The sequence below is a fragment of the Lissotriton helveticus genome, chromosome 6, assembly GCF_964261635.1.
Source record: "Lissotriton helveticus chromosome 6, aLisHel1.1, whole genome shotgun sequence".
In the NCBI taxonomy this organism is placed as follows: Eukaryota; Metazoa; Chordata; class Amphibia; order Caudata; family Salamandridae; genus Lissotriton; species Lissotriton helveticus.
In genome coordinates, this window is record NC_136067.1 from 60,668,676 (window position 1) to 60,692,320 (window position 23,645).

Consider the following 23,645-nt stretch of genomic DNA (forward strand, 5'->3'; position numbering starts at 1 on the left):
ACTGGTTGCGGGTCGGGCAGAGAATTATTTTTAAGGCACTTTGGGCCAGATTACCTGAAAAGAAAATTTTACTCGTATACACCTTCTAGGACATTAATTTCCTCCACATCCAGAAATGTCTCGGTTTCAAGATTCAGACTCTCCTCTTGGGGGGAGGAAGAAGGATTGGGACTCCTTACCAAATCAGATCAAATCAATTGATACTTTGCACCCGTTCAGGAAAGCTCTGAAAAGCTTCCTTTTCAGGTCCTAATAAGCACGCCATTTCAGGCCTCAGCAGATCTAGCGCCAAGACACCTTTGGGTATACGCACGCTTTAGAAATAAATATAACATAACATGTTGTGTGCTCTACTAGTGATAAGTCTCTGAAGACAGCCAACCCCCCTTAAATAACCACTGAGTGTCCCGCTAGTCCATGGCTAAAATTGGGTATTGACTTAGTAGGGCCGTTTAATTTGCATCCTTTCCATTCACTGGATGCCTTTTGTACTCATTGATTATTATGCCAAAGTGGCCTGAAGTCAAAATTGTGGGGGAACCTGATTCTAGAACTGTGTTAAATTTTGTGAAGTATGTAGTTATGTGAGAAGGGTTCCTAGAGGTTCTTGTTTCAGACAATGGGGTTCAATTTGTTTAATCAGATGTTGAAGAGTTCTTAAAGGCCAGTAGTATATTACATTACAAGAGTTCTCTATATGACCCCCCAAACCAATGGTTTGGTCGAGAGTTTTAACCGTGTTTTGGCAGTGTGTGTGATGGGCTTTATCGAACAAATGTGTGCTGACCACAGCTGTTAAACCTATGTTGGGGGTTTAGACGACCACGCCACATTCATCAACAATTCTTTTCCCTTTTGAGTTAATAAGAGTTAGGAAACCTCAGAACCAATTTAGATCTGCTTGGGTGTCAAGATGGCTAAAAAACTGTTTGTGGAGGGGTTAGAAAAGACTGTGCATTCAAATGTTACTACTGATCAACACAAACAAAAATAGTACTATGATAAGAATAAGAGAGTGTGTGTTAAAGCAGTTGCTGTTGGGGACTATGTACATATAAAAAAAAGTCCATGTGTGTTAAGAAGGGAGACACAAAGACAAAATATGTGGCAGTGCAGTATGTGTTGATGGTTGCCATTGGCAGAATGTGGTCAAAGTTTTTAAAGTGTTACCCAGCCAAAACATAGCTCAAAAGGTTGTTGGGGGGATGACAGGATGTTGGAGGCAAGAATTATGTGTCTCCCCAAGAAAATCTGGGACAAAGGTCTTGTTCTCAAAAACTACGATTCTGATCATATGGATTAACAGTTGCTGTTGGGGGTATGTATGTATGAAAAAACCCATGTATGTTAAAAAAAGGAGATACCAAGTTCTCGGAACCGGTTAGGGTAAACAAAATATCTGGCAGTGAGGAATGTGCTTATGGTCGCCCTTGGTAGAATGTCACAAAGTTGTTAAAGTGTTACCCAACCAAAACAAAGCTTAAAAAGTTGTTGGGGGTAAGAATGATGTGCCTCCCCAAGAAAATCTGGGACAAGGGTCTTGTTCTAAAAAAACACATGAGTCTGGTCAGATGGTATCTCAACCTGTGTTTGCAAGAGTTTGAGAACATGTCTGATTCCTGTGAGATACAGATAAATCCTCCTTTTGTGATAAGAAGTAATGTACAGACACATCTTCCTTTCTTTTTCAAGGAGTATAGATAGGGTACAGTTTTTCTTATGCTTTTGTTACTATTATAATTGTTAGGTTCGTTTTTTTATAATAACATTTAATTTCAGGTTTACATGTTAATAACAAAACGGTTGCATTCCACAACATAAAAGCAACTAAACATTGCTTTGCTGTCATCATGTGATGCAGGCCAATGACAGGATCAACAACCATCCCATTGCTATGAGTTAATGCCTGGGGCGAACCATTCAGCAAACCATGATAATCCCACCATTTTCCACACTCTATCATATTTACATGGGCAACCCCTGGCTGCATAGATGGTTTCCTCCAGCTTACCACGCCAATCCATGCCCCGACTCCAGACCGTTATCAAGGGGCCCACTGGACCAGTCAAGTTACTGATGATGTCCCTTTTGTCTATCAGCGTGCCAATGCCCACCACTATTCTGTCACCCTGAGTCCACCCATATCATTAAGTATACCAACTAAAGCAATTCTAGGGTCAGCATCCACCACCTCACCAACCATGGCAGACAACACAGCAAAAATGGCTTTCCAATTAATCTGAATCACTGGGCATTGGTAGACAACATGGAAAAAGTCCCTGATAGGGTTCTTACACCTATAACATGCCGGGGAGGTGGCAAGGCCTACTTTATGCATGCAAAAGGGGGTTATGTAATGTATGCTTGGTGTAAATACTTAAATTGTATAAAGCGGAGTCTATCAGAGATTAATAAGGCGCGGTGGGCCATGCAGGCATCTCTCTAATCCACCTCATCCTATTTGGCATTCCCACTTGTCCTTCAGAGGGGTCAATGTTGTTAGCAAGTGCACTACTAAAGATTTATAAATTTGAGATACTTTGCCTATCTGACCCATAAGAATTTTATTTTCCAGGGTGCTATAGTCAGGGATATTCTGAAGAGCGTCATGAGATGTATGTAATGCATGCCTAGTTGTAGATAGCAGTAGAATTGTGAATAAGGTATGTGGAAGGTGGTCTGGATCTCCTGCAATGCCTTCATATGGCTGCCCGTCCACACGTCGTCAAGCCTCACTATCACAATGTAGTCTCAGCCCTAAAACCTGTGTAGAGTGGATACTTGGTCCTGCCACTTGCCCTTCTACAGCAGGGTTTCCTTGCTCAACCTATTGTTCCAGCCCTTCCAATGCAGTGCCACACTCCAAACACCACCGGGTAACTTCTGGAATGGTTGATGGGATGGGGGCACCATATAAGATGTGAAGGACGTTATTCAAACCCAGAATAGCCCGTTCGCCTCTATAGGAGAGATCGGCCCACCTTCCATGTAACCAATCATTGATAGGGAGAAGTTGTGTTGCCCAGTAATAAAGGTGCACATCTGCCATAGCAAGGCCCCGTCATAAATTGTTTGTGCACATCTGTTGAAAGCTACCAAGGATGGTCCATCGGCCCATATACATTTGTGGCTTATAGGCTGACACAAATTAAACTAGGCCTCCTGAAAACGTATAGGGTAGTTTTGTAAAGCATAAAGGAATTTGGGAAGGATCATCATTTTGTAGAGTGCAATTATTCCCATGGTGTTAAGGGGAAGAGTGCTCCACTGCGAAAAATCCTCTTTGGCTCTGCGCAGAACAGGAGTAAGGTTCAGTCTCCATGTCAGGCCCGACTCACACCCAATATGCACTCGAAGATATTGAAAACTAACCCGCATACCAGAATCTGTGAGTGCCACTCCTCGTCCCGGAAATCCCCCTCAAAGGAACCACTAGGAATTTGCCCCAGTTAACTTGGAGGCCTGATGCCTCCCCAAAAATGCTCAAGATGTGGAGAAGTAAGACCTCGTCACCGCCGGTCTGGACATGAATAAAAGAACATTGTCTGCATACAATGCTATGCGATCCTCCAGTGCCAACCCCCATAGGGTCCCGTCGGAGTCAACAGATCCCTCGTTCATCTCAAGGAACAAATTCAATTTGTCCTGCAAGTGATCCTTGAACTTGTCGTCCTGCTAGAACCAGGCATTAGGTGCCACATGGGGTGATTAATTCTGGGGGACGTCTCAAAATGAAGTGAGACTGGTGCATGATCTAACATCCCCAGAGGCAGGATCTGGAATCCTATGCTTAGGGAGAGGTTAGTGATGGGCAGGAAAAAATTATTGATATGAGACAATGAGCCATGTGTGGACGAAGCATGAGTAAAGCCCAGGTCCTCTGGGTACCATACCTGCCAAGCATCACTGAGGCCTAGCCCCTGAGCCCAGTCAGCCAACCCCTGCCCACGTCTGGGGGTGAGTTCATCGGGCCCGCATCAATCGTTCTATCCCATTATGTTATTGAAATCCCCTCCCAGAATCGTCAGTCCCTGTAGGAGTGCCACTACGAGGACCCTAAGAGCCTCCAATGTGTTTTGATGCAGCGTTGGAGAGATGTAAATACTCAGAATATTCCCTGCTTCCCTCCACAAGGATATAAATTTGGCCAAGGGCGTCTCTCAGGACCTTAGTCACGACCATGGGCAGAGATTTGTGCAGGGGCCCCTGCCATACCTGGCTGCTCACTTACCTAAACTGGCAACCCGGTGCTGATGAAGATCCTAAATCAATAGGATCGAAACCCCGGCGAACCTTCTACAGCGCGACTTATGGCACACTATCAACCTTGGTTAAAAAAATAGAGAATAATCACTCATTGATTGAGGATGAACCATTGCTTTCTTGTATATATTGTGTTTTTGTCATTGTCACATTGCGTCCTCGCTGTATTCACCCCGCTGTCACTTGCGTCGTCACTCTTTGCTTCACTAACACTTAGTGCACAAAGCCCCTTTGGGTTGCCATCACACTTTATGCCTACAGTGCTGCTTTAACTGTTATTGTATGAAATGTGTCCTCAAATATATGATGCTACATGCAATTTCTAAAAACTTAAGCCAGAGTCTCTCTTCCTTTTACCCAGGTTCATGTAATGTTTTGTGCGTATTTTTTAATACTGGTCCCCTTTACTGAATCCGATTGAGATATTGTTGTTGATAATATATGTACACCCAGATCTCAATTCCGTCTATGGGTTATACTTCTGTCGCCTTACCCTAGTCAAAGGGGTACGGCATAGAGTGATGTGACTATGATTGGGGGAATGGCACACACAGAGGAGGCCAGCAGTAGGCTGCCCGTTATGAAGGACGTCTAGCCCATCACCCTCCCAAAGTAAAGGCAAGGCAAAACAAAACAATGCCAAATGAACACAAAGAAACCACCAACTCCCCCTCCCCATACTTCCTACCCAGAAGAAGCATCTGTTGCCATTTCCCAACATAATGTAGAACAAACTATCCAACTGGGGGAAGGTGTATCCGTGTGAGACCGGTGGACTCCTTCCGCCACTCCTTGCCACGCTGGATTAATACCATAGCAGGATGTTGTGGTGCTGGAGTGCAAACAGTATCAGAAATATGTAATAGCAGGAGCATTCCAGGGTCAATCGGTAAGTTTACAGGAACAGGCTGTGACTGCAGGGTGTCACTCACTGCACAAAACCCACTTTCTCCGTCCGACTCCGAGGCAAGTTCTGGATCTTGAAGGCCCACTGGATGCCTTCTCAAACTCTTTTGCTGAGGTTTAGTCTTTGGTTTCACAAAGTCCTGAGAAATGCACACCTCCCTTGGAGATTTAAAAAAGAATATCTTGGACTGATGGACCACCTGTAGTTTGGCAGGATACCAGAGCATATAGAGAACCTGTATGGCTCACAGTTTAATTTTGACTTGATCAAAGGATTTACACTTGGTTTGTACCATACATGTATAGTCCGGAAAGATCAGGATTGATGGGTAAGTTCTTTAGCTAGGAATGCGTCCCTCAAAATAGCATCTAGGTTTTTATCATTCAAAAAGCGCTCTATAAGAGGCCTCGGTGGGGCCCCAGGAGGGGGCTTTCGGGCAAGGGAGCGGTGTGCCTCCTCTATAACAAAGCAGCTGGATAAGATAGACGGGTCCATCCATGTCCGTAGTAATTGCTCAGTAAGTGCTCAGGAGACGTACCCTCAACACCCTTTGGGAATCTGATGAAGCAGAGATTGTTATACCTAGCTATGTTCTCGGCGTCCTCTCCCCTGTTCTGCAGGGCTTTTGTGTCTTTGGTCAGGAAAACCACTTCTGATGAGAGATGTTTACCAGTTTCCTCAAGAGTGGACATCCTCACTTCAATTACTGAGACCCTCTCCACTGTCTAACAGAGGTTTTGGCGGAGGAGGATGCATCTGTCTTCACCTCCCCTATCTTGGTCTATAGTGCCATCTTAGAATCCTGGATAGTCCGAAGAATAAGGGCTGAGGTGTCACCCGTCACCGTAGCATCGCCCTCGGAGGTGCCTTCTGTGCCCCCCCCCCCCACCCACTGGGTTGTGTGTTTGTCCATCTTGGTCTGCCCGCCCTGCCCCCTATCGCGTCCCATGGCAATGTCCGTAGACCAAAGTTGTATCCCTGGTGATTTGGAGTGCCCCTGTGCAGGGCAGAAGAATGATGAGGGAGTATTGATCCCCTCGGGGAAGTTGTATTGCATTCTCATCAGAAGGAAAGGAAGGGGAAGGAAGGTACTGCCCTGATTGCGCTAAATAGGACCCACCAGGCAAGCAGCCCCCCGAGCAGCATGAGCAGTCAGCACCGCTCCCACCCCCTGGAATGCACATCGGCCACTGCAGATCCCATAAAGTTGGCCAATTCTTGCACACTCAAATGAAACCATGGGAGGCCAAATACAGGACACAAGGTCTAGAAGGGGTGGAAGCCAGGGAGTGTTGATTCCCCGGGGGAGGCGATGATGAAGTGTGCAGCGTGCGCTGGCGCTGAGCGGCGGGACCCTTCTTAGGACGAATCAGGTCGCAATCACTATATCAGAGTGCACCAGCAAAATGTCTGAAATACACGCGGTTGAGCCCGGAGCCCAGGCCTACACAACACAGAGAATGGTCCCTAAGCCCCAAGTCCCCCAGGTACTGGCCAAACAGTGTAGTTCAGGTCCCTCCAATCACATCCATCCAGGCCTTCAATCCCAAAGGCCAAGGCACAGCCCCTCCGCCTCAAAAGGCCGTCCCTGCTCGGCTCACCCTAGAGAATTCAGAAAGCCTCCCTGGCCACGCTGACTTCAGCTCCACCTCAATCATAAGAATTCACACCAGATCTTCACTGCTGCAGCCCAGGGTCGTGCAGAGCCTCGAAGGTTGTGTGCAGACAAAGTGATGCCTGGATCAGGCATCTTCCACTGGGAGATCCGTCACAAGAGGTCTCCGCCTTGGCCCACCTTGCACCCTCTCCTCTCCTCTGACCGTTCCTCAGTGTCGGGCCTAGGGGACGGTTCAAGCCACCTAAAAGGGTTTGGCAGGTGCTCCCACTGGTGTTCAAGGCAAGCAGGCCTATTTTACTGCCTCATCAGTACACACCAGCATCCAGAAAAAGAAAAGCCAGGATTGGCGGTTCGGGAGCTCAGGAAAGCTTGCCCGCCATCTTGGCCATCCAGGCCATCACTCCTAGTTTTTAAAATATATATTTAGCTTCACTCTTTTTGTTGGTTTCACCCTTTTTCATGTTTTTTTGTTTAAAATATTGACATTAGCATTTGTAAGCATGTTATGAAGAATACATTGCGAACTGCATGTGGTGGTTGTACGTATTTATTGCACATTTGTATATATTGATTATAAATGGAAAAATCCATGTAGTGTACTGGTTAAGTCCTATGCCACCAGAGTTCTATGCTAGCTCGTCATGCTCCTTGTGGAAGGTTGGTGTGGAGCTGACATTCTATGGAATGTTGATATTTGATTTGGGCTGGAGTTAGTGATTGTCGTTTCGTGGAGAGTGACTGAGCAGCTCCGGGTGGTTTCGCTGTCTTTACTCGCCAGAATAAAAATACGCTTTCCAATCGCCTTGACTTCTGCTTTGCTTACCACAGTTGTCTTTTTGAGTAGACAGATTTAAAGACCAGTGCCAAGAAATTCCTCAAGATGGTAGGCGCTATATACTTACCTGCTCAACCAAAGAAACCCTAGAAAGTCATCCATTAGGAAAGTCATTAGATGAAGTGTGGATTATGTCAATATCCTTCTTTGAGTATTACTAAAATACAAGATTGCGACTGGCTAGAAATGAAAAGGGCTAGCTTGCAGACTCTGCAGGGAAAGTCATGTACTACTACAGCAGTGGTTAATTTGTAAAAAAAAAAATACGTGCCGGGGCTTTAGTCAGAAGGCCTCTTGCACCAGCCCATTCTCCTGTTTTGCTGCCTAAAACAGAACCAACTACTAACCAAGTGAAAGTGGAGAGCGGATGTGACTTAATGGCCAGAGCTGCTGACCTTGGAGCTGGGGAACCACCTTCGAGTCTTGTCGTCGGCGCAACATTCTGTGATTCTCGGCAAATCACTTAATCTCCCTGTGCCTACCATAAATTAATGTGTCCTTAATTGGTGCTCATAAAGAGTGCCAGTGTTGATGATTAAATGCCGGTGCTGAACACCGGAAGACACCGGCTCAAATTAAGCACTACTTCAGGCTTTCAGAAAAACAGATAGAGACCAGGTTCAAGTTTATTGTCTTTTTTTCTTCCTAATTGCGAGTTAGGCAACGGTCTACTCTTCCACATCTCTACCACCTTCAAATAAAGTCTTCAGCCCTTCAGCCATTTTTTGTATCTCACAAATAAGGTGGGCGGCTACAAAACCTTCGACTAGCGACAGTCCCTAGATTTCTTTTCCTAATCGCATGAAGTCGAAAATCTCCCACTACAAGCTCTGATCTCTTCTAGAGATCCACTCTCTGTGTTAATTTCTGTATTTAGTGATTTCTCACTTGCAGGTCATTTTTCAGCAGAGTGCCCAGAGACATGGTTGTCATATAGTTGCTATGCAACGCTATGTTAATTGGCTTTTTAAGAATTTATGCCAGTGCTAAGATGCACATCTTAACTCTACATCCAAAATCGCTAATACTTCCTTATAGGTAGGAAAAGACAGATCTTCACCTGTTTCCTAAACTTAAATTCGTGCCCTGTTCCCATAGTGCTGATGGGAGACAGGTCCAGCGGTGGGTGGTCTGCACAGAGTAGAATCGTCTCCCTCTCCTTGAGACGGAGACGAGAGGCGTGGGACAGGTTTGCCTGCTTTTTGAGCGTATCGTCGGTTTGTATCGTATTATGTTCTGCAGGAAAGTGGGTACTGTTCCGTAAACCTTTAAAACATCAATATTAATCATGAAATATAAATGAACGTCACAGTAGAGCGACTCCATTTTTAAAAGTCTTTAAAAAACAACGAGCAGACAATATCCTTGGACAGAATCTGATTTCAAAAGTAAGTTAGTTCGAGAAGTGTGTTAACAAAAGGCGAGTTAATAATTAGAAAAAGCAACAAGCAAAAGACAACAGACTGATGATTCAATACAGTGGAAAATAAGGTTTTACTCTGCCAAAATCCACTAAACAAAGACGATAACCTGCTCATGCTTGAAAAGGTCCTTCCAGGACCCTTCTACAGTGAAAAGAGACAGCTGGCCCATGCAAGGTAACACAAAAGCCCTGTGTTATATCTGGGCTATTTCCCTATAATTTAAGGTGTTTGCATTTGAACGAATGAAATGAAATGAAATGTGACATTTATAAAGCACAAACTGTCACTCCAAAGGAGCCTCCTGGCACTGTACAGATAACAAAATTAGCAATAGAGAATTAAGACCTAGATGAGTGGAAGGCAAGATTCGTCAGGTGTTCCATAGATCCATGTCTTTAGGGCCTTCCTAAACTGCATTTCAGATTCCATCAATCTTAATTTGTTTGACATAAAATTCCAAGCCTTTTCCCCCAACACAGTAGCTGACTTCCCTCCACTAGTTTTAAGTTTGAAACCAGGCAATTTGAGTAGGTTTGCAGAAGTAGATGTGAGCATCCTCATTGTAGTGTATGGTGTGAATCTTGTGGAGAGATATACTGGTCCTAGTCGGCGAGTAGCTCGGAAGGTCGTGACAAGGATTTTGAATAGAATTTTCTTGTGTAACGGGAGCCAATGAAGAGTTTTCAGAGCCGCTGAGGCTAACACCCTACTGGGAAGTTTTAAGACTAAACTGGCTGCTGCATGTTGCACTACCTGTTGCCTCCTCAGGTAGATTTATTGACCCCTGCCATGAGGCTATTACAATAGTCTAGACGTGAGAGTATTAGTGCCACTGCCACTGTTTTCCTTGCAGCAAGCAGAATCAAATCAAAGAATGTTTTCATGGTTTTAATTAGGCCAAAGCATGCACCTATCACCTGAAGTGCATGGGGTTTGAAGGAGAGGAAGGAGTCAAACCATACCCCCAGGTTTTTAGCCACCTCCATAGTCGATGGAGGGGCTGCTGCCTCTTCCGGCCACCAGTTCTTGGGTTGAAAGGGGTTGCAAGATGTCTGTCTCATCCGTGTTACAACGGAGATGATGGTTTTTCATCCATTTGATGACGTCGTAAGACATGCTTTGAAATTTTCTTCAGCTTCCGTGGAGTTTTTATCAAGGGACAAAATCAGCTGAGTATTATCAGCGTAAGATGCTGTTTCAATCCCATAGGCTGAAATGAGGGAGATAAGAGGGGCCATGTATATATTAAATAGGAATGGACTAAGTGAGGTGCCCTGTGGGACTCCCGTGGTGATGGTACGTTCTGAGGAGAGAAAGGTCCCAAGGGAGACTGCTTGCCTCTGATTGGACAGGAAGGACGTGATCAAGGCCAGTGCCATGTTGGAAATGCCGCAAGATTTTAGTTAGGCTAAGAAGATGTTATGAGAGATGGTATCAAAAGCGCAAGACAAATCCAAAAGGATCAACACTGCCTTCCTGCCATTATCTGTAATAAATTTCAGGGTGTCCGATATCTCCAATAGTGCAGATTCCGTGGAATGTTTTGGGCGAAAGGCGAATCGTCGAAGGTGGAAAATCTGAGCTGGTTCAGAAAAATTAGAAAGTTCTTTATAGACCATTCTTTCTGTGATCTCACCCAAAATGGGCAGTAAGGATATGGGCCTATAATTGGAAAGATTAAAAGGATCTATATTTAGTTTTTTCTTTAGTGGCTTCACAATGGCAAATTTCCACTCATCAGGCACTAAGCCGGAGGAAAGAGAGGAAATTTAACTGTGGCACGTGCCCCACTTGCACTGTGTACTGTGTTTGGTTCCAGAACTCTGGTACAGAAGAGTTGATGCTGCCCAGCTTTGATGCAGGTATCGTGCAGTCGGAAATAAACTTAGCAGTTAAGCAAAATCCTGAACGTGTTTACTTTGGATTACAACAAATACCTTGCTTTCTCAGCAGAGCTTTTCCAACTCCAGCACAAGTTCCTGGGCAATTCAAACCTAAAAGAGGGCTAGACAATCTCTTTGAATAGACCACCTGTCCACAAAAAGCCAATATTTGTGGCTTGAAACTTTCTAGATCACTCATTTACTAACAGCAAGATGAACCCGGGGGTATGGTGCAGGGCAGGGTGGTAGGGCAGTGAGTCGTGCACACTTTCATTCTCGTTCAGCTCCGTCAATCCCCCTCGACACACAGTAGATTTAAACAGGGGCACACAGATGGGACCCTTTCTACATAGTCCTCTTTGAGTGGAGCCGGGGATGTTCTTTAAAGTGATAGAGTGAATTCATTCATCAGAAACTTTTCCAATTTGTATGCATATTTTCAAGAGCACCTGCCATAATTCGCACCCTGCACTCTTGTACCTACCCACTGAGGGCCTACCTGTGGGACTCTCCAGTGTTCTAATAGGCTTCTGGACTGTCCCCTGTATGCATATACTGATTTTCAGGTTCTTGGACACTATCGGAAATTGTCATTCATTCATGATCCATGTCAGGTTTTGTGGAAGACAGTCTGCTCATGCTAAGATCTCAATTACCTATAATACCCTGCCCACACCTTCGTCTCCACCCCTGCAGGCCAAGAATGGGTGGAGGAATTCAGCACACCTGTGGCTGGCAGCTGCTAACCTGCTCACACCTGATGCATGCGATCACTGTGAGCTCTTTTAAGCCCCAGCTCCCTTTAGTCCAATGTTTGGCTGATTCCTTGTTTTCTGAGCTTTTGTTAGCCTTGTTTCTACAGTTCCTGAGCTATCCTTATTCCTTGTTTCCTGTTCCTGAGCTGTAGCTAGGTCCCTTGTTCCTGAACTAGCACTGCCTGCTGTGCTAGCATGATTCCTGAGCTGTAGTTAATCCTTGTTCCTGAGCTTGCACTGTCCGCAGTGCTACCTTAAATCCTGAGCTGTAACTAGTCCTTGTTCCTGAGGTAGCACAACCTGTAGTGCTAGCTGGATTCCTGAGCTGTAGCTAATCTTTGTTCCTGAGCTAGCAAAGTCTGCAGTGCAACATTGATTCCTGAGCAGTAGCTAATCCTTGTTCCGGAGCTAGCACTCTCTGCAGTAGTCCCCTAAATCCTAAACTGTAAATAATACTTGTTCCTAAGCTAGCACAGCCTGCATTGCTCTATTGAATCCTGAGCTGTAGCAATTTCTTGTTCCTGAGCTAGAACAGTCTGCAGTGCTCCCTTGAATCCTGCGCCTTAGCGAATCCATTGTTCCTGAGCTAGCACTGTCTGCGGTGATCCCTTGAATCCTGAGCCATAGCTAATCCTTGTTCCTGAGCTAGCGCTGCCTGCAGTGCTCCCTTGAATCCTGGGCCTTAGCGAATCCATTGTTCCTGAGCTAGCACTGTCTGCGGTGCTCCGTTGAATCCTGAGCCGTAGCTAATCCTTGTTCCTGAGCTGGCACTGCCCGCAGTTCTCCCTTGAATCCTGAGCCGTAGCGAATCCATTGTTCCTGAGCTAGCGGAGTGCTCCCTTGAATCCTGAGCCATAGCGAATCCATTGTTCCTGAGCTAGCACTGCCCGCAGTGCTCCCTTGAATCCTGAGCCGTAGCGAATCCATTGTTCCTGAGCTAGCGGAGTGCTCCCTTGAATCCTGAGCCATAGCGAATCCATTGTTCCTGAGCTAGCACTGCCTGCAGTGCTCCCTTGAATCCTGAGCTGTAGCGAATCCATTGTTCCTGAGCTAGCACTGTATGCAGTGCTCCGTTGAATCCTGAGCCGTAGCTAATCCTTGTTCCTGAGCTAGCACTGCCCGCAGTTCTCCCTTGAATCCTGAGCCGTAGCGAATCCATTGTTCCTGAGCTAGCGGAGTGCTCCCTTGAATCCTGAGCCATAGCGAATCCATTGTTCCAGAGCTAGAACTGCCCGCAGTGCTCCCTTGAATCCTGAGCCATAGCGAATCCATTTTTCCTGAGCTAGCGGAGTGCTCCTTTGAATCCTGAGCCATAGCGAATCCATTGTTCCTGAGCTAGCACTGCCTGCAGTGCTCCCTTGAATCCTGAGCTGTAGCGAATCCATTGATTCTGAGCTAGCACTGTCCGCAGTGCTCCCTTGAATCCTGAGCCGGAGCTAATCCTTGTTCCTGAGTTAGCACTGCCTGCAGTGCTCCATCGAACCCTGAGCCATAGCGAATCCATTGTTCCTAAGATAGCACAGTCTGCAGTACTAGCTTGATTGCTGAGCTGTAGCTAATCCTTGTTCCTGAGCTAGCACTACATGTAGTGCTATCTTGATTGCAGAGCTTTAGCTAATCCTTTTCCTTAACTAGCACTGCCTGCAGTGCTCCCTTGAATTATGAGCTGTAGCTAATCCTTGGTTCTGAGCTATCAGTGTCTGCAATGCTCCCTGGAATTCTGAGCCATAGTGAATCCATTGTTCCGGAGCTAGCACTCTCTGCAGTAGTCCCCTAAATCCTAAACTGTAAATAATACTTGTTCCTAAGCTAGCACAGCCTGCATTGCTCTATTGAATCCTGAGCTGTAGCAATTTCTTGTTCCTGAGCTAGAACAGTCTGCAGTGCTCCCTTGAATCCTGAGCCTTAGCGAATCCATTGTTCCTGAGCTAGCACTGTCTGCGGTGATCCCTTGAATCCTGAGCCATAGCTAATCCTTGTTCCTGAGCTAGCACTGCCCGCAGTTCTCCCTTGAATCCTGAGCCGTAGCGAATCCATTGTTCCTGAGCTAGCGTAGGGCTCCCTTGAATCCTGAGCCATAGCGAATCCATTGTTCCTGAGCTAGCACTGCCCGCAGTGCTCCCTTGAATCCTGAGCCGTAGCGAATCCATTGTTCCTGAGCTAGCGGAGTGCTCCCTTGAATCCTGAGCCATAGCGAATCCATTGTTCCTGAGCTAGCACTGCCTGCAGTGCTCCCTTCAATCCTGAGCTGTAGCGAATCCATTGATTCTGAGCTAGCACTGCCCGCAGTGCTCCCTTGAATCCTGAGCCATAGCGAATCCATTGTTCCTGAGCTAGCGGAGTGCTCCCTTGAATCCTGAGCCATAGCGAATCCATTGTTCCTGAGCTAGCACTGCCTGCAGTACTCCCTTCAATCCTGAGCTGTAGTGAATCTATTGTTCCTGAGCTAGCGGAGTGCTCCCTTGAATCCTGAGCCATAGCGAATCCATTGTTCCTGAGCTAGCACTGCCTGCAGTGCTCCCTTCAATCCTGAGCTGTAGCGAATCCATTGATTCTGAGCTAGCACTATCCGCAGTGCTCCCTTGAATCCTGAGCCGGAGCTAATCCTTGTTCCTGAGTTAACACTGCCTGCAGTGCTCCATCGAACCCTGAGCCATAGCGAATCCAGTGTTCCTAAGTTAGCACAGTCTGCAGTACTAGCTTGATTGCTGAGCTGTAGCTAATCCTTGTTCCTGAGCTAGCACTACATGTAGTGCTATCTTGATTGCTGAGCTTTAGCTAATCCTTTTCCTTAACTAGCACTGCCGGCAGTGCTCCCTTGAATTATGAGCTGTAGCTAATCCTTGGTTCTGAGCTATCAGTGTCTGCAATGCTCCCTGGAATCCTGAGCCATAGTGAATCCGTTGTTCCTGAGCTAGCACTGTCTGCAGTACTAGCTTGATTGCTGAGCTCTGGCTAATCCTTGCTCCTGAGCTAGCACTACCTGCAGTGTTACCTCGATTGCTGAGCTTTAGCTAATCCTTGTTCCTGAGCTAGCATTACCTGCAGTGCTCCCTTGAATTCTGAGCAGGCACTTTTTAGTGCACCCTTGAACTCTCTTTTTTTGTGTATTAACATTACCCTGTGCCTGATTTCTTTCCCTTTCATCAAGTTTCTAGTTTGCTACCTTCCTGTTCTTGCTTTCTTAGCATCCATTTCCCTTGTGCCCTTTGTTTTCCTTTCTTTCCTGGTAAGCGCTTCTTAGAGTAGTGATTTTGAGTTAACTTTACAAAATCACCATTGGTACCATCTCCACTGACCCGGCCTTTGCATATAAATACTATATGTGGATATTTGCAGTCAGCAATTGTGAGTGAGAAACTTACTGAGCTTCAGTCTTACTGTGGGGAGCTCCTGAATGCTTTGCCCCACATTCCCTTTATTGTTAATGCTGTTATATATATATGTCTTGCTCGTCCATCCTGGGTGTTAGGTGGTCTGAATGCCAAAATGCCTCTTGAGTGCATGTCCTTTCTGAGCCTTAACTCTCCTGTTCCCTTGTGCAGACCTTCCCTTTGGATCCCTTTTCTACTCCGACTCTCTGTGTGATCTTGGGCAGCTCTGTACATATTATTCTGCCTACTTTGTCTTCCCTACCAGTCCTTGCCAGAGGCCATGGCAACACCCCACTCTTCACACAACCTTGTGCCACCTCAGAAGCACCCTATACAAAGTCATCACTGTGTCTTTTTTAGATTCACTTATAGAATAAATTTCTGAAGAATACTGATATGCTTTATTTACACAGTAGGCTAATAGCATTGGAGGATCTGCCTGCCACTATAGAGTCCACTTGTGTGTTAGCGACCCGTTTGCACATGCAAAAACTAATAGGGCCATATACAAACTAGGCCTGGGCGGTAAATTCCGTTCCGCTTGTAGAATTTGTGGAATTTGGGTAATTTTGCATTCCACGGAGAACGCAAAATTGCCAGAAATTCCACGAGCCGCGGAATTTTTTGCTTGTTCACGCTTTCAAAATGCGTGTTCGTGAGATATTTCCCCCCGAGCACGCAAACAGCGTTCGCGAACAGGAAAAAAGCATTGCGAACGGTCGGAACTACAACAATTCCACCCACCCCTAGTACAAACCATAGTTAGCTAATCAAATTTTATTTGCAACTCGCTAAATAGGATTTGCGACTCACAATTAGGAAGTGGCGTTCAAACAGCGTCCCTTCCTAATTGCAACTCGCTACCCTATGTAAGAAAGTTTTGCAACTGCAATTGCGGTCGCAAAACACTCGCAATTTACCGCCCTCTTCAAGAGGGTGGTAATGCACTCGCAAATGGGAAGGGGTACCCAGGGTACCCCTTCCCCTTTGCAAATGCAGGGGACAATATTTTTAGGGGATGGCAGTGGTCCCAGGGACTACTACCTGTCCTTAAAAAAATGAAACGAAAACATTTCATTTAAAAAAAAAAAATGCATCCCGTTTTCCTTTAAGGAAAATGGGCTGCATTTTTAAAAAAAACTACTTTATTTAAAAGCAGTCCCAGACATAGAGGTCTACTGAGCACAGCAGATCACCATACCTGGGAGGGCCAGCCATTACTAATGGGGTCACAAATTGTGAGTGCCTCATGAATATTGATGAGGCATGCAATTTGCGACCCCATTGGGAATTGCAAACACTGTTGTACATGGCATTTAGCGACTCGCAAATTGCGACTCACTTTTGAGCGCAATTTGTGAGTCGCTAAATGCTCCGGTAGTACATTTGGCCCTTTATCCCTTATTTCATGCACATTAGCCCAGGCGGGAGTAGTATTACATCTTACTGTGCACATTAGTGCTTGAGCAACAAGTATTTTTACTACAGAATGAATATAAAATCTCTGTAACGTCCACCTAAAAGGCGTTATGGAAGGAAACGGGTAACAATAAATTACCATACATCAAAAGATCCACAAAATGTAATGGAGTAAAGAGGTTAATGGGTTCGGACTAGACTTGATATAATGGAGAATTAAGATTTTTATGTTTTTTCTGGAAAGCCCTATGGTCAATAACGGAGTGCATAGCTTAGCTACAGGTAGTTGGTTCCGGACTTTCAAAGCCAAAACAGAAAAAACATTTCACTATGAAGGGCTGTCCCCCAAGGAATGGGACTGGGCCAGGACTTGAGGGGACGAATGAAGGGTTCGAGGTGGAGTACAGTAAGTGACAAGTGGGCCTTGATTGCAAGGCCTTTGTATCATGTATTATATTGTATTGTAATTGCATTTATATAGCGCTTACTACCCCGACGAGGCGTCAAAGCGCTTTTTCTGCAAGTGGCACACTACTCCGTGACCCATAAGGGATTAGAGTTGAATTAGTATAGTGAAATATGAAAATAATTAAAGTGGTGGATAGGTTAGGAATGGATTCAGAAGGATAGCAGAATCATAGAAGAGGAAAAAATGTTGTATTTATATAGCGCTTCTTACCCCTAATGGGGTGTTGAAGCTCTTTTTTTGGCGAGCAGCACACTACTCCGGAACCGATAAAGGATTAGTGTTGAAAATAAGTATAGTGAAATATGAAGTAATTTGAGTGGTGGATATGTTATTCAGTTATTTGGATAGAGAAGGGTAGCAGTAGGAGGAGCCTTGTGGATGAGTAAAAAGGGGATTGTGGAGGGGAAGAGTCAGAGGGAAGAGTATAGAAAGGTTGGTTTTGGGGGATCGGTATAGTAAGAGAGGTGTCAGATGATGCAAGGAGGGGTAAAGTAGGGGAGAGTCTAGAAAGGGTTATTTTGGGGATCATAGAAGTGGTATCGGTTTGGGATAAATGAGAGAGTGGATGTAGAGGATATATTTATAGATGTATAGGGTGAGAAATAGGGTAGTGCATTGGAAAGAGTACTAGAAAGAAGTTTGAGATGAGTCAGAAAGTTGGCCTAGAAGATATATTGAGAGAAGTGTAGGCTGAGAAATAGGGTAGTGCATTGGAAATGCCAAATTAGAAGAAAGTGATAAATATATGGAGCAATAAGTACATTGAAAGTATATAGATGCATAAAGGAGGTAAGTATATGCAGTATATGTAAGGCACGAGGAATCAAGCACAGTGATTTAAAAGAAAGTATTTGTTGCACAGGGAAGCAATGCAGTCTACTTCTAGAATCTGTGATGTGTTCAAACCTAGGCAGACACAGTACAAGCCTAGTAGCAATAAGAGGGATATTACTTTACTGAAAGTCACGGGTACTGGTTGTGGCATACGATTCCCCCCCCCCCCCCGCTTCCCCACCGCAGGCGCAGTGAGCCTGAGGAATTCACCCCGAGCTCTTCTTGAGGAGAGCTTCAGTGGGAGACAGCAAGCTGAGATTACATGTGCTTCCAAAGAAAACTCCTTGTCGAATGTGAAATCGAGTATTTCAACTCTCACAGGAGCTCGCAGACCATAACCTGGCATTCCAAAGAGAGTGGGGCCCAAGAATGAGAATGTCACTTTCATCAGCGTTCAGTTTGAAGAAAGTTTTACTCATCAAAGAATGGAGGAACGAATTGACAGAGTGCTGACCGTCAGCAATGGGGCGGTCACACGTAATACATGTCAGGGTATATTTGTATGCATTACTACAGGAGGGAGCCGGAGTATATTGTGCCCATTAACTCATGAGGGAGTAGTATTATACTGTGCACATTGTCCCAAGAGGGCGTAGTGTTTAATTGTGCACATTGTCCCAGGTTGGAGTAGGGTTAAATTGTGCACATTGTCCCAGGGGGAGTAGGGCTATACTGTGCACATTGTCCCAGGGGGTTATATTGTGCACATTATCCCAGGAGGGAGTAGGGTTAAATTGTGCACATTGTCCCAGGGGGAGTAGGGCTATACTGTGCACATTGTCCCAGGGGGTTATATTGTGCACATTATCCCAGGAGGGAGTAGGGTTAAATTGTGCACATTGTCCCAGGGGGAGTAGGGCTATACTGTGCACATTGTCCCAGGGGGTTAAATTGTGCACATTGTCCCTGGAGGCAGTAAGGTTATACTGTGCACATTGTCCCAGGAGGGAGTAGGGTTATACTGTGCACATTATCCCAAGAGGAAGTAGGGTTATACTATGCACATTATCCCAGGAGGGAGAAGGGTTATACTGTGCACATTATCCCAGGAGGGAGTAGGGTTGAATTGTGCACATTATCCCAGGAGGGAGTAGGGTTAAATTGTGCACATTGTCCCTGGAGGCAGTAGGGTTATACTGTGCACATTGTCCCAGGAGGGAGTAGGGTTATACTGTGCACATTATCCCAAGAGGAAGTAGGGTTATACTATGCACATTATCCCAGGAGGGAGTAGGGTTATACTGTGCACATTATACCAGGAGGGAGTAGGGTTATATTGTGCACATTATCCCAGGAGGGAGTAGGGTTAAATTGTGCACATTGTCCCTGGAGGCAGTAGGGTTATACTGTGCACATTGTCCCAGGAGGGAGTAGGGTTATACTGTGCACATTATCCCAAGAGGAAGTAGGGTTATACTATGCACATTATCCCAGGAGGGAGTAGGGTTATACTGTGCAAATTATCCCAGGAGGGAGTAGGGTTAAATTGTGCACATTATCCCTGGAGGGAGTAGGGTTAAATTGTGCACATTATCCCAGGAGGGTGTGGGGTTAAATTGTGCACATTATCCCAGGAGGAAGTAGGGTTATACTCTGCACATTATCCCAGGAGGGAGTAGGGTTATACTATGCACATTATCCCAGGAGGGAGTAGGGTTATACTGTGCACGTTATCACAGGAGGGAGTAGGGTTATACTATGCACATTATCCCAGGAGGGAGTAGGGTTATACTGTGCACATTACCCCCCCAGGAGTAAGTAGGGTCATACTATGCACATTATCCCAGGAGGGAGTAGGGTTATACTTTGCACATTATCCCAGGAGGGTGTAGGGTTATACTGTGCACATTATCCCAGGAGGGAGTAGGGTTATACTGTGCACATTATCCTAGGAGGGAGTATGGTTAAATTGTGCATATGAGCACAAGAGAGAAGAGTAGGGTTTAATTGTGCACATTATCCCAGGAGGGTGTGGGGTTAAATTGTGCACATTATCCCAGTAGGGAGTAGGGTTGAATTGTGCACATTATCCCAGGAGGGAGTAGGGTTGAATTGTACACATTATCCAAGGAGGGAGTAGGGTTGAATTGTGCACATTATCCCAGGAGGGAGTAGGGTTGAATTGTGCACATTATCCCAGGAGGGAGTAGGGTTGAATTGTACACATTATCCAAGGAGGGAGTAGGGTTGAATTGTGCACATTATCCCAGGAGGGAGTAGGGTTGAATTGTGCACATTATCCCAGGAGGGTGTGGGGTTAAATTGTGCACATTATCCCAGGAGGGAGTAGGGTTGAATTGTGCACATTATCCCAGGAGGGAGTAGGGTTGAATTGTGCACATTATTCAAGGAGGGAGTAGGGTTGAATTGTGCACATTATCCCAGGAGGGTGTGGGGTAAATTGTGCACATTATCCCAGGAGGGAGTGGGGTTGAATTGTGCACATTATCCCAGGAGGGTGTGGGGTTGAATTGTGCACATTATCCCAGGAGGGAGTAGGGTTGAATTGTACACATTATCCAAGGAGGGAGTATGGTTGAATTGTGCACATTATCCATGGAAGGAGTAGGGTTGAATTGTGCACATTATCCCAGGATGGAGTAGGGTTATATTATGCCCATTATCCCAGGAGGGAGTAGGATTAAATTGTGCATATGAGCACAAGCGAGGGAAGTGCTATATTCTGCACATAGGCACGAAAGCACGAAAGAGGGGAGTTATTTCGAGGGTGACATTCGCTGAGGAGGCAGTAGCTTTATATTGCGTACAAGAGAGAGTAGTGTTAGAATTGTTCACATTATCCCAGGAGGGAGTAGGGTTGAATTGTGCACATTATCCCAGGAGGGAGTAGGGTTGAATTGTGCACATTATCCCAGGAGGGAGTAGAGTTGAATTGTTCACATTATCCCAGGAGGGAGTAGGGTTGAATTATGCACATTATCCCAGGAGGGAGTAGGGTTGAATTGTGCACATTATCCCAGGAGGGAGTAGGGTTGAATTGTACACATTATCCAAGGAGGGAGTAGGGTTGAATTGTGCACATTATCCCAGGAGGGAGTAGAGTTGAATTGTGCACATTATCCCAGGAGGGAGTAGGGTTGAATTTGTGCACATTATCCCAGGAGGGAGTAGGGTTGAATTGTGCACATTATCCCAGGAGGGAGTAGGGTTGAATTGTACACATTATCCAAGGAGGGAGTAGGGTTGAATTGTGCACATTATCCCAGGAGGGAGTAGAGTTGAATTGTGCACATTATCCCAGGAGGGAGTAGGGTTAAATTGTGCACATTGTCCCTGGAGGCAGTAGGGTTAAACTGTGCACATTATCCCAGGAGGGAGTAGGGTTAAACTGTGCACATTATCCTAGGAGGGTGTGGGGTTAAATTGTGCACATTATCCCAGGAGGGAGTAGGGTTAAATTGTGCACATTGTTCTGGAGGCAGTAGGGTTAAACTGTGCACATTATCCCAGGAGGGAGTAGGGTTAAACTGTGCACATTATCCCAGGAGGGAGTAGAGTTGAATTGTGCACATTATCCCAGGAGGGAGTAGGGTTAAATTGTGCACATTGTCCCTGGAGGCAGTAGGTTTAAACTGTGCACATTATCCCAGGAGGGAGTAGGGTTAAACTGTGCACATTATCCTAGGAGGGTGTGGGGTTAAATTGTGCACATTATTCCAGGAGGGAGTAGGATTACATTGTGCATATGAGCACAAGAGAGGGAAGTGCTATATTCTGCACATAAGCACAAAAGAGGGGAGTTATGTCGAGGGTGACATTAGCTGAGGAGGCAGTAGCTTTATATTGTGTGCAAGAGAGAGTAGTGTTATAATGTACATATTATCCCAGGACGGGAGTAGGGATATATTCTGCACATCCTGCCAAGTGGAGTAACGCTATATCTTATTATGCACATTATGAGTACAAGAGACAGTAGTGTTATGGCTAGGTCATTGGCTCAGGAGGCAGGGACATAATATTGTGCGCCTTAGCCCAGGTGATATAAGTGTTATAATGACCACATTTGCCCAGCAGGAAATCTCCTAAAAGATCACTTTTTCGCAGCTTTTATGTACGGGGCATAGCATCACCAGTGAACAATGGTCTGCAGCATTCTCTTCTTCTCTCTCCCTGTAGACAACCAGTAATGTTGCCTCCTCTGCAGGAGGCCAGGACCCCAGCCGGAGGGACTACAGACCAGGCTGCGTGGGTGAAGACGCAGTTGTTCGCCTATTGTGGCCAACGACACTTGGAGATTTGCAATGCCACTGCGAATAATTTATCACAGCCACCAGGGAAGAAACCCTCTAGCCGGGGCCCCTAACCTTAAGTGGAACATCACCCTTTTCACCTCCACCGGAAACCAGCCTGAACTGGAAACAGGTGGATTTACATCCAAAGCCGGGGCAGAGGTACCTTTGGCTACTTCTCCATTCAAATCAGTGTTACTTCTTTGCGCTACAACACTTATCATTGTACCCCAGTTCTTCACAATATTTTGTTCTGGAATCTGATGCAGTTTTTCTTGTACATGGCGCTCTCAGTCTCCGTCTACAGTCCTGTTTTTTTTCCTTACAAACCCTGGTCTCTTGGTGGTATTTTTATTCTCAAATGAATTCATCTAAGACTTAACAATTGTTTTATCAGGCGGTGTTTCTCATTTAATGATACCTGAGGTAGGTGTTGATGTCCCTCATACTGGGCTGTAACAAAGAGTTTTCAAGATACCAAATGACAGCAGATACTCTGACAGCTGGAGGACTTCATAAGATCTTCTAATTGTCAAATCACATTTGAGGACCATCTAACCCGAGGAAGGCCAGACCAAAAAAACTCACATTTACCCACAAGGGGAGGCGTTGCTAGAGGAAGTGACGGAAGGCTGCTGGGGTGGTCATCGTGCTGAAACAGGGTGGGGCAGATTTACAATAACTGGCACATACCTGCAAATCAGCAAGGATGCACCATTTTGCGTGACGGTTGAAACCCCTTGCGCCACCATGGATGCACTACATTTGCAATGCAGCGCACCTTGGCGCAAGGATAGAGAGATGCATGACGCATCTGAAGGCGTAAAGGTGACGCAGTGCTGGAGTTGTGTCGCAAGAGCGACACAACTCCAGCACTGCTCAGGGGTGCCCCTATACTTGCTGTGCTGCGTCACTCCTTACACCTCCTACAAGCAAGCGTAAGGTGTTGACGCAGCGGGTACATAAAAGTGACTCAGTGAAATCTTGTAGATTTCACTGCGTCACTTTTACGGGTCTTCCTTGCGATGGAACTGGGGCCCACCCTGCATACATTATACCTGACGCAGGTATAATGTAGTGCAGGGCTTTACAACGTGACGCATCTCACTAGATGCGTCACGTAGTAAATATGTTGCATAGTGGTGCATTGTTTATGCTGCATCACAAAAGTGACGCAACAGCGACATAATAGTGTCGCAAGGGGCTTGTAAATCTGCCCTGGTGTGTATAAAATGTGAGACACTGTACAGAAACTGGTGCTCCTACGAAAGGTATAACTGACAAGCGCAGATAAGTTTTGCACCACACAAGGTGATATGAAAGAATGATCCCGATTGGGCAATTCAAAAGACAAACTCGAGCAAAGCCAAAAGGTCTGGTTTGAACTCTGAGCCCTGCCTAACACAGTAAAGAAGTGTGCTGCAGTGACAAAAAACAGAAACCAAAAATGACTGCTTTCTGCTTTCATTGCATCTCTGACACAACTATAATATAATTATAATTGTATTTATATAGCTCTTACTACCCCAGACTGGGTGTCAAAGCGCTTTTCCGTGAGTAGCACGCTACTCTGGAACCCAAAAAAGTTTTGGTGGTGGGTTAGTATAGCAAAAT